Here is a 10,935-nt window from a genome sequence, read left to right as displayed (position 1 = left end):
AACAATAGATGAGAGAGCCTGAGAGAAATATGGTTTAATAAGTAACAGCATTAATTCAGAGGAAAGCACATGATTGCTTGAACATAGCTATGGAAATATCTCTTCTTTATTTTGCACTCATGCGGGCATCATAAAAGTGACAAACAATTGTTTACTAAGTAGACCTGCAAGGATGAAACACAAGCTCTTATAAACACTTGTGAAAGTAAAATGTTTAAACCTTTATTGAGGGAAATTTGCCATTACCAAAATTAAGAATGCACATAACTACTCTTTCAGAGAACTCTGAAAAGACAGAGTAGCCTAACATTGGACCTTCCAAACACATCATCAAAAGGTACTGAGAAATGAGTATAACAAGGAGAACACCTCACAATTAGCAGCACCAACAAAAATGAATTAGAAAGCATTCCACAGACAGAAATATAACTAAACAGGGATCACCAATACCTGTAAAACTATGTCAGAAAAAATGACTATGCCAGGGACAAAATGAAACAATTGGGCATCTGAATGACTAGAAATGAGGAGAGTGGTAGACATCTAATGCACTTTACTGCAGAGTGAAATCCTCAAGAGTGGAATCAGCATTAAATGATATAACAACATCAAACACCAGGAATATGGTAAACTCCACAAAACCAACAGCATGGTATCTGCAATGATAACATATATAAAGAGGTGAGAAGAGAAAACAAGGTATGGAGGATTGCTATCTGATTGCTAATTTGAACAAATATAAAACAATTGGCATACACACACACACACACACACACACTCTAGACTGGGTTTTGTTCAGTACTAGAACAATTGTCTAGCATTCCTGAGGCCCTGAGTGTGTGTGTGTGTGTGTGTGTGTGTGTACACACACACACATATATATATATACATATACATGCATTTATTCATACAAACAATCGTACTGGTTTCCAAATTTTGCTGTGTACATGAGTGAAGAAAGGGGAAACAAAGACTTTGTGTTGCTAATCACCTTAACTGAAGCATACTTTCCTATCTTCTTACTGTGTACTTCACTGCCATCATCTTAATGATTACAGATGGGAGAGGAAGCTCTTTTGATAAATGCAGGCTGGTGATGAGAAACCACGCTGTGCTGGAGCTAAAAATCAGCTGAGATTCCCTCACAATGTAACATAATCCACAAAGAGATTGGAGTTAAATAGAACTGTTTTGTTTTAAACAGTCTACAAAAAAATGACCTTGATGCATACCTGCAGTTTTAATTTTGAAATTTAAAGCCTCATCATTCTCTCCTTATGTTTGAAGCAATGCCATTATTATTACATCTTCCTAAAAAAGGAAATAATGTACGTTATTTATTATGAATTATATTTACTCGGACAAGACAGAGAAGCCTAAATCACGATGCCTAAAGTAAAGACACACTTTGAAACTTTTTTTTTGACACAAGTGCCCATGACGTAGGTCACACTGACTTTGAGCTTGCAGTCTTCCTCCCTCTCCCCTCTGAGTCCAGAGAGTTCAGCCATCCCCCTCCATACCTACTTGAGATGGTTTTTCTCTCAGATTAAAGAAGTTGGAGGTGGCATTTGGGTCGAACAGTAACTTTGTGGGTAATCAAAAGGATCTCTGCTTCCTCCACCTCTGTTTGCTATTTTTAGTACATAACTTTCCTTATTAAAGTTACCTAATGGCCCTAGATGGCTTCTGAGTTACACACATCATTGTTGTATCAAAGAAGATGAAGAAGAAGAAGAAAGGAAGATCTGCCTGCTGAGGAAGCCCAATTAAAGACACCGACACCACCTGGAAGAAATATATGTGTCTTGTCTTATCTGCTATTCTACTTTCTGAAGCATCAGTGATGTGCAATCAACTGCAGAGATAAATCATTAAGTGGAAAAGCATAGAAGTATTTCACAAATTATAAATTGCATAATATTAAGAAAATATCATAGCATTCTGTTCAGTCCAACCCACCTTGCCAAAAGTATTCATACTATAAATGATCCAGCCATTAGTCACTTAGCAGACAGCTTGGTCATCAGTATAAAAGTGGTGTGTAAGTAACACTTATTTTTCTTAGTAATGTTCACAGTACTGGAGTAATAAGGCTAGAAATTCAGATGTATGAAAGAGAAGACAAAGTATCTTGTTAAAAGTGAAAATAGAAAGGTCTGATTTGATACAGAATGAAAAAAAAAAAACCTGATTCACAGAGGTAAGCTATATGGTAGGAATGCATCTTTTAACCCGTGAAACTGTGAGGAAGAGAAAAAGAAATGTAGGCTAGTTTTGATATGGTACCTCAAATAACTGAAAATACATCGAACATGCAGGTGGAAGTCATAAACTGAAAACATGTTTTGATTCTTGGAAATTTGTTACAGGAGAGAGCAATCAGCCTTCATGAAGACTTCAGGGAATCATGTAAACTGAAACCATGTACTCCAAGTAAGGTGTGGTTCCAGAGATTCAGGAATAGATCTACTCCAAGAAATAGGAATATCACTACAGAGCAAGCATTGCTGATGAGGAGACTGCTGCTACCCTCCTGGCTAGAACTGAAGAAGTAGATTAAAGAGAAAGAATACCATCCAAGGCAATTTTCATTTGTCATGAAGCACAATTCTTTTGCAAAGAGATGCCTAAGTCAATGTTGGTAAGAGCAGAAAGAAGTGCCTGGGAATAAAATAGAGGCAAGATAATGGTTTCTGCCAACAACATCATACCAAAGACTTTCAAATATTAATACTGTCTGCTCCCAATGTACAGCCATTCAAATAGTCTTGGCTCTTCGAAGATACTTCACACAAGATCATTTATACTGGTCAGGAAATCACTAATTGCCAACATTAAATGACGATGACGAGCTACTTACTTCACTTTCAAAACAGAGGCATTGTATCAACTCATAACATTGCAAGAATTATACAGTATGATAAGATATATATTTTGTTTGTGTGCTAGGACTTGACCTCAGAGCCTTATTTTCATTTTCAGCTTTTTTGTTCTTTTGCTCAATGCTGACATTCTACTACTTCAATCATTCTTCCAATTCCAGTAAGATATTTTGAGAGATTATATTCAAGAAACATTGACTCCCGCACATTTCATTATTACTGTTCCTAATTTAGAAAAGTTTTCATTGGTATGTATGTGTGTATAAGTAATTTATAGTACATATCAAGCATGAATGTGTGTTGTGAATTCAAAATATTTTTCATAGATTCACTAATTAGTTGGCACAACAGTTATCTGATGTTTGTATAGTTGTTTTTTATTATTTTTTAAATTTTTATTTTCAAACTGATGTACAGAGAGGTTACAGTTTTGTACTTTAGGCATTGGATGCATTTCTTTTACTGTTTGTTACCTCCTTATAGTTATTGTTTTTACGAAGATAAGGAAGCTGAGCCATGCAAAGGATAAATAAATTTTGTAAGGTTAAAAAAATAAGCCATCATTTCAAGCGTCACAGGTATCCTCTTAACCATTAACCCTGAATTTGTCAAACATGATTTTGTAAAGTGCTTAGGAATGAACTTTGACATTTATAAACCATAAGGTCTAGACAACTATTCAGCTTTACCCTTGTAATTCAAAGCAGCAGTCAACAACACTGAATGAACAGGCTTGCTGGTTTGAGTGAAAGCCTGAAGGCTCTTCTTTGTGGGCCTCTGGACATGGCGTCCTCCTGCTGGAAGGAAAATGATGCCTGGATGGGCAGCACGCTGTTGCTCATCACTGAAGAGTGAGTCTATTCAACCACTCCTCTTTAACATCGGGATGATGAAGGGACCAGGAGAGTGGGCATGTGGAATAGAAGTAGTGTCAGAAATAAGTGGTCTCTAATAGTCTTCCTAATTTGATTTCCCTTTCTTATATCACACCACTTATTTGTTGTTTTATTGTAAGGGCATTATACAGAAGTGAAGTAAGCCAAGCCCAAAGAAACATAGGCTCCATCGTTTCCCTCATTTGTAATTATTATTATATGTCTAAGATAGTCCTAGCAGAGGATCACAACAGCTCAATATCTATGTACATATGATCATATAAAATGATGCTAATCAAAATATGCACCATTTATTTCATTAGAACACATTTAGTTATATATTCTTTGAAGAGACTCATAATAAAGGTTAATACATTAACATTTTTGGCAGACTTATTATTGTGAAGTTGTTTATTCAATCTAATATTCCAAATTTATTTCTTGCCACAGAAACTAAAGACACATGCACATATACACAAACATACACACAATCTCTAAGAATAGAAAATTAACCAAACTATTCGGAGAAACATTGATTTCAAACTTAATCCAGTATACTTATGGCATTTTGCTACAGGACTGATTATTTTCAAAGCATAACTTTTTCTAAGCTCCTTGAGTAAGGGCACAAAATATAAACATCAATTTACTGGGAAAACATTAATCTTATTTTGAAATCAGTAGACTTCTCTTTTCTTTTGAGAAAGTAGAAATTGAGGATAGTTTTCCAGAGTCCTTTGTGCTTTATTTTGTTAACACAGTAAATTTCTTTTTGCTAAGCCATCATAGCTTTTTGTAACAATATTCCTGGGTCTTATAAATAGCCTTCCACATCCTTCCATTTCTCTAGGCTACCTCACTTCTCTAAGTTCACCTAATTCAACTTGAGGATCGTGTTAAAATTCTAAGTGGATCCCTGGACAGCTTCTTACAAAGAACATCAAATCATAGTAGCTGAATAAAATGCAGGGCAGGTCATCCATCTTCTTATTTCAAAAATGCTTTTTCGGTGCCTACAGTGGGGGTAGTAGCATTGTTCTAGCATAGTAGAAAGTGGTGTGTAATATGATTGTGAACACTTACATGGTTAAACCATTTCTGCCTAGCAGCCTTATGCATTTATTCAAAGTCTAGCCTAACAGTGTACTGCAACTTAATAGGTAGTAGTTAATAAATATCTAATTGGATAATTAAATCTCATCAGGGACATAATTACTGAGCAGAATTCCAAAGCTCTGGAGATGTCAGAGATGAAGCCTATCTAGTCAAAAGAAATCCCATCACATATATAGTTTATAGCTTTCCTCTAAAGGATGGTCTTTCCAGCACTTATTTTCTGTAACAACCATGTCAGAATGTATTTGTAGCCTAATATGCTTTCTTACAATAGTTTTGAGAGTCATAATCCTTTTACACACTCCTAGTCCCTTGGAAGTATTTTCATACACTTGGACATGCAGCAACATAAGCCTTAAGTGTGATTCAATCTTCAGTAGTTGAGGTTGTTCTGGAAGCCTGCATTCTGAGAAAAGTTAGAGTGAATGTTGGTTCTATACATTGTTAATATTTATCTGACATGACAGAGAAAGGGAGCACTTGATCCTTTTATTTATACCAAAATTTCTTCTGCCAAAATTATGCCACTCATTTAATGTAAAGTCTATATGCACACAATAACTTTCTATTATCAAGCTCCACAATTCAAACTGGACGTCTAAATATAGCAAATATTCAATTGAGCACTACCATTCAATTTAAAATTTTAACTTGGAAAAAATTTAATCTTATCTATAATTAAATCACAATTAGCCTTTAATTATTTGAATTGAAGATTGGTATGATTTCCTCATGGTAGGCTCCCCTGTTGTTTATTTTAAATTAGATTTACTGGAAGTAATGAGCAATTTCTTCTAATGTATGTCCAAGTCTTTTGAGTCTCAGAAATGGACACTTGAAATATTGTTTAAAAGGCCTCTCAATTATTTGTCATACTTCTATGCCTTCCAGTACTTCTGGAAATGCTTCAGAAGGAATTCAAACTGTATTATTTCTCATTTCTCTCACACACACTCTCTGTGTGTCTCTGTGTCTGTGTCTTTCTCTGTCTCTCTCTCTCTCTCTCTCTCTCTCTATTTTCCTTCCTAAAAATTTCTGTAAAGACTTTCAATTAACATAAAACTGAAGATTCTAATAAATAAGCTGCAAGGGACAGAAATGTAAATCTTTTTTTCACATCTGAGATGATTTTGGTACTTGGATTTTAGTACTGTTGAAATCTTGCTGCATTCTAAAAGGTATGGTCCTTGACGTAAAATTGTGCTGTGGATACATTTTTATTCCTTACAAAGTTTTCATGACATTGGGGTAAATTACAGCATTCATCTTTATTGGCCAACGTTCATGTATGTTTTACCCATTTCTTTCCTTTTCCAGTAGTCATTAGTGGTGGTGATAATGGGAGTAGTGTTTCAGGGATAGGACTTGGCATATAAGTGGAAAGTTCAGAACAGTAATCTATATTCAAATAAATTGTTGGGTACAAGATTCAGGATACCTGTGAGAAAGTATGCCACATTCTGTCTCAAAGTTCAGTCTGTTTCTGACTGGAAGAATCTTGTTTCACGAGATCTGCTGTTCTTCTATTAGGAAGTAGTGCTATATATCCATCAGTTGACACCTTGAAGCTTGGTGAAAATAAGATTCCCTGGATATCTTTGCTAATCCTGGATTATAACTAATCACACTTTCCATTCTATCTTTTCTTACCCCCATTAACAACAAGTTTCATCAAAAACAATTTAATTACATTTTTCAAAGACATCTACCTCGGGGCTGGGGATATGGCCTAGTGGCAAGAGTGCCTGCCTCGGATACACGAGGCCCTAGGTTCGATTCCCCAGCACCACATATACAGAAAACCGCCAGAAGCGGTGCTGTGGCTCAAGCGGCAGAGTGCTAGCCTTGAGCGAGAAGAAGCCAGGGACAGTGCTCAGGCCCTGAGTCCAAGGCCCAGGACTGGCAAAAAAAAAAAAAAAAAAAAAAAAAAAAAAAGACATCTACCTCGAACATTTATGCATTTGAAAATTTTAAGAGTTACAGATTGAAAGATGAAACAGTACTTTGGAAGGAGAAGACTGAATAAAAGAACTAAGCACTGTGATTTGACCTACTGCTGTTTATAATAAGAGAGATAAGAAGACATAGATAGATGTTACCTATTAACAAAGGAAATGTGACAGTTTGTGATACTGATAGAAAAGCGAGTTTAATTCTTTTTTAATATTACACTGGTTAGTGAAATGGAACTGAGGAAAACCATGAGTTAAATGTGGGCAGATGTGGGACACATTAAAGAGTGAAGGGTCCAAGACTTATGCCTCAGATGGACAGGAAAACTGTAGTATTATGAATATTATAGTGCTATATTATTACTACAGGTGTGCTTGTCCAGGTTTTCCTAACTCCCCTCAGGCCATGTTTTCCTCACTCCTTGCTGCTCTAGAGAGAGAAATGAGGCAGTTCTGGTACAAAATATCCTTTTGAACTGGTTCAAGAATAGGTAAAATAATTGCAGAAAATCCAACTCCTTCCTTTCAATTTGTCTAACCGAATGCTACAGAAAAAAAGACCTTTCGGATTCATATAGAGGTATTTCATGATATGCCTAAATTGACTTCCAAAATAAACTTTTTTTTTTAAAAAGTGTGCTATTGCAACCATATATTACGTGGCAAAGTTTATTCTACACACTGTGGAAACTCATGCCTTACACTCCATTACCCCTATAACCTTACCCAGTAGATTTGACTATCATCTCTATTTTCTAGAAACTTTCTTAAATACATTTAAACAGAAAAGTGGAACAAGCAGTCTTTTATGGCAGAGAAGCTTCTAAATTTTGATACTCAAACACTATGAAAAATTACTCTCTTTAGGATAAGAAAAGAAACAAACAAAACAAAAACTAGTAATACCATAGTGAGAAAAAAACACAACATGGATAAAAATCATTTCTAGGCATAATTTCCTGTTCCAAATGAGTTCTGGTCCCTACATTCTCTTGGATCAAGTTAGTGAATAAATCCTAATAATTACATCTAAATTAACTCTAATCCTATTAAGCTATGTGGACCTTCTAAAATTTTGTTTAGCATTTTTAAATAAGGATGAATTATTGTTCTAAATCTTAAAACCAAAACTTCCTGGAGGTGCTCCCTGTTAAAAAGAAAAACAAACAAACAAACAAACACCATTCACAGCCTAACAAGAGGACTAAGTGAGGTAAGTTACTTTTTGTGTTTTTCTTTTTCCATTGCAGTGAAAAATTCTCAGGAGGAACAGTTTAAAGAGAAAGATTTATTTAGCTTACACTTTCAGAGGTTTCAGTTCAAGAGCAACTGCATCCCTCTGCCTGAGACATGAGGTAAGGAAGAAAACCATGTGACTGTTTCCTCAGGATGGCTAGAAAACAGGAGGGAGAAATGCTGAGACAAGGTAGGCATACTTTGCCGACTAGGCCTTATTTCCAATATTCCATCATTTCCCATCAATGCCTTAAAAGTAATCAGCAGATTGAGCCACTGATTAAGTCAGAGCTCTCAGGATCTAATTATCTCTCACTGATTACATTCACCAGCTTGGGGGCGGGGGTTGGGTGGGGGTGGGAAGGGCAAACCTTCAACATATCAACACTTGGGGCAACACTTCCTACCCAATTCATAACAACAATGAAATAAAAACAACGTAGTAGAAAATATGCTGATGAAAACGCAGTTCCTCTGTGACTGACATAGAACCGTGATGACTGCAAGAGTTGTTTCAGGATTGCAATTTTATGGACTTACACTCACCATGGAAAAGACAAATAGCTTCGACTAATGAGAAGAGAAGCCCAGTGAGTTCCATAAATATGGCCTAGGGAAAAATAAAAAGGCTAAGGATAAGTTGGTTCCAGTACTTCTAGGAGAAAAAGAAGAGATCAAGGAAAAAGACTATCTGAAGCAAAGAAATGACACGTAAGATATAAATAATTTTTGCGGAACACGGAAGCAAAACGGGAAAAGGAATAAGACTAAGATTGAACACAAAGTACAGAGAGAGAGAGAAACTGATAGATAGGAAAATAGAAAATAAAGAGAAAATCTGTTCTGTGATGAAATTGGATACCTCTCAGATGTCATCTAAGGGAGAGCGGATAGGGGTTTGTTCGTATGGATGGGATGATTGAATAGAGGACAGGAGAGCTGAGCTGTAAGTTCTAATATGTCCTGGAAAGCTATACAAGGGACTCGTGTAGAAGATAATTGCACACTGATAGAAAATTGTGGCGTTGATACGTAAAATCGTGGTCAAATTAAATATTGTATATATCTCATATAAGCAAGGCAAGTACATCAAATTATAAATAGAATATTTTTGTAAAAAAATTCCTAACTGGAAATATAATTAATATTTTGGGTGTTCACCTATGAGAACATTGGTGTAAGATTTTTTAAAATTTAAATTATTCATCATTTGTTTCATGCCATGGTGGGTTTTAGTTTTGATGTACCTAAATCCTTACAACCCATATGGACAAGAACTTTTATTTAATTTTTGTATACAATATTCCAAATGATTAATAAAATTTGAATTTTTTTGTTAAGTATTGATGTTAAATGCTCCTGGGACTGTCAGTCCTGGATGAAAGGAGAAGAAGGGGAAATGATTTGTGTCCTGTCAGACATTTCTGGAAGACTTTCTGGAAACAAATAGCTTAGTAGTATATACAATTGCAATGAAACATGAAATTACATTGGAAATGTTAAATGTATTGATACAATCCCAAATGACATTACTTTCTTGAGTATATTTGATTTTTTCACTTTTTACTCCTGCTCCCAATGTGGGTTGTGTCCTCTTCACATTCAAGGAGAAAACTACCAGTTCAATTGCAAGTCAGATGGATCTTGTACATAACCAAGATTTAGTATTTCTATTATCTAACTCCAGGGTGTAAATATTTATGAGGGAAATACCACTTAACTAAGAATTTTTTCCATAAATAGCCATTGTATTATACAAGAGGATATGAGTTTTACACATAGATTAGATACAATATAATATGCAGACATTCCCCAGTATCTGTGGGGAATTGTTTCAGGATTCCCCACCCCCCAGATATAAAATGTTACAAATGTCTAAATCCTTTGTATAAAATGATAAGATATTTACATATAGTCTCTGCACACCCTTCAATTCATTTTAAACTATTTCTCAAATGCTTATCTTGCTTAGTACAATGTTAAGCTACAGTCACCACTGTTATACCTATCGTTTAGGAAATAAAGAAAAGTCTGTTCATGTTCAGTAACCATTCTGTTTTCTCAAATATTTTCTCTGTTGTTGGCTTGATCCACAGATATAGGATCTTAAATTAGAAGATCAACTATGAAACTATTACACACACATATTTTATGTGCATGTACATGTAGTGAATATATATACATACATATATATTTACTTTTAGGATCTCCCACTTATCAAGATCAATTTTTAACCTAACATTCTGGGCCACTGTCTTTAGCTTATAACCATTATCAACTTCACAAAAACACTCTGTGTTTATTTCTAAAACATTACCAGAGTTACATTTTGATAAACAGAATTTGAACAATATTCAAAAAGTCTGTGTCTGTTTCCCTGATACAAATTGCCTAATATTGGAACTAGCCACTTGAGAAGAAGAGAAGAGCTGGATGAAAACACAGGGTGAGGCAAAGAGTCTTACTCATCTCGGAGCTGCCACTTAGGGCTTGCTAATCACAACTCCAGACTAACTCAGAGAGCAACCTCTATCAAAGTCTGCATTATACCAAGATTCTCATGAAACCCCTCTGCACTTGATAAATGGAAAATATGGATGTCTAACACACACACTGCTTTTTCTAGTTGCTGCAAGCAAATCAACACTTGACATTAAAAGATAGGAGGTTATTCTACAATAAAGTGCTTCTATTGCAAGGGCAGAGTTCTTACAGAAACATTTGACTCAGTTTTCTTTTTTTTTCTCCATTAAAAAACTGGGAAAAGACATGAGGTGGAGATATTTTTATTACATGAGTTTTCATTATTTAAAAAACCCAGTTAATCTCACTGGAGTCCTAGCTCTAGCATTTCATTGTTATAAAAATATT

The sequence above is a fragment of the Perognathus longimembris genome, chromosome 16, assembly GCF_023159225.1.
Source record: "Perognathus longimembris pacificus isolate PPM17 chromosome 16, ASM2315922v1, whole genome shotgun sequence".
Taxonomy (NCBI): Eukaryota; Metazoa; Chordata; class Mammalia; order Rodentia; family Heteromyidae; genus Perognathus; species Perognathus longimembris.
The sequence above is the reverse complement of the archived record's forward strand: the minus strand, read 5'-3'. Positions refer to the sequence as shown.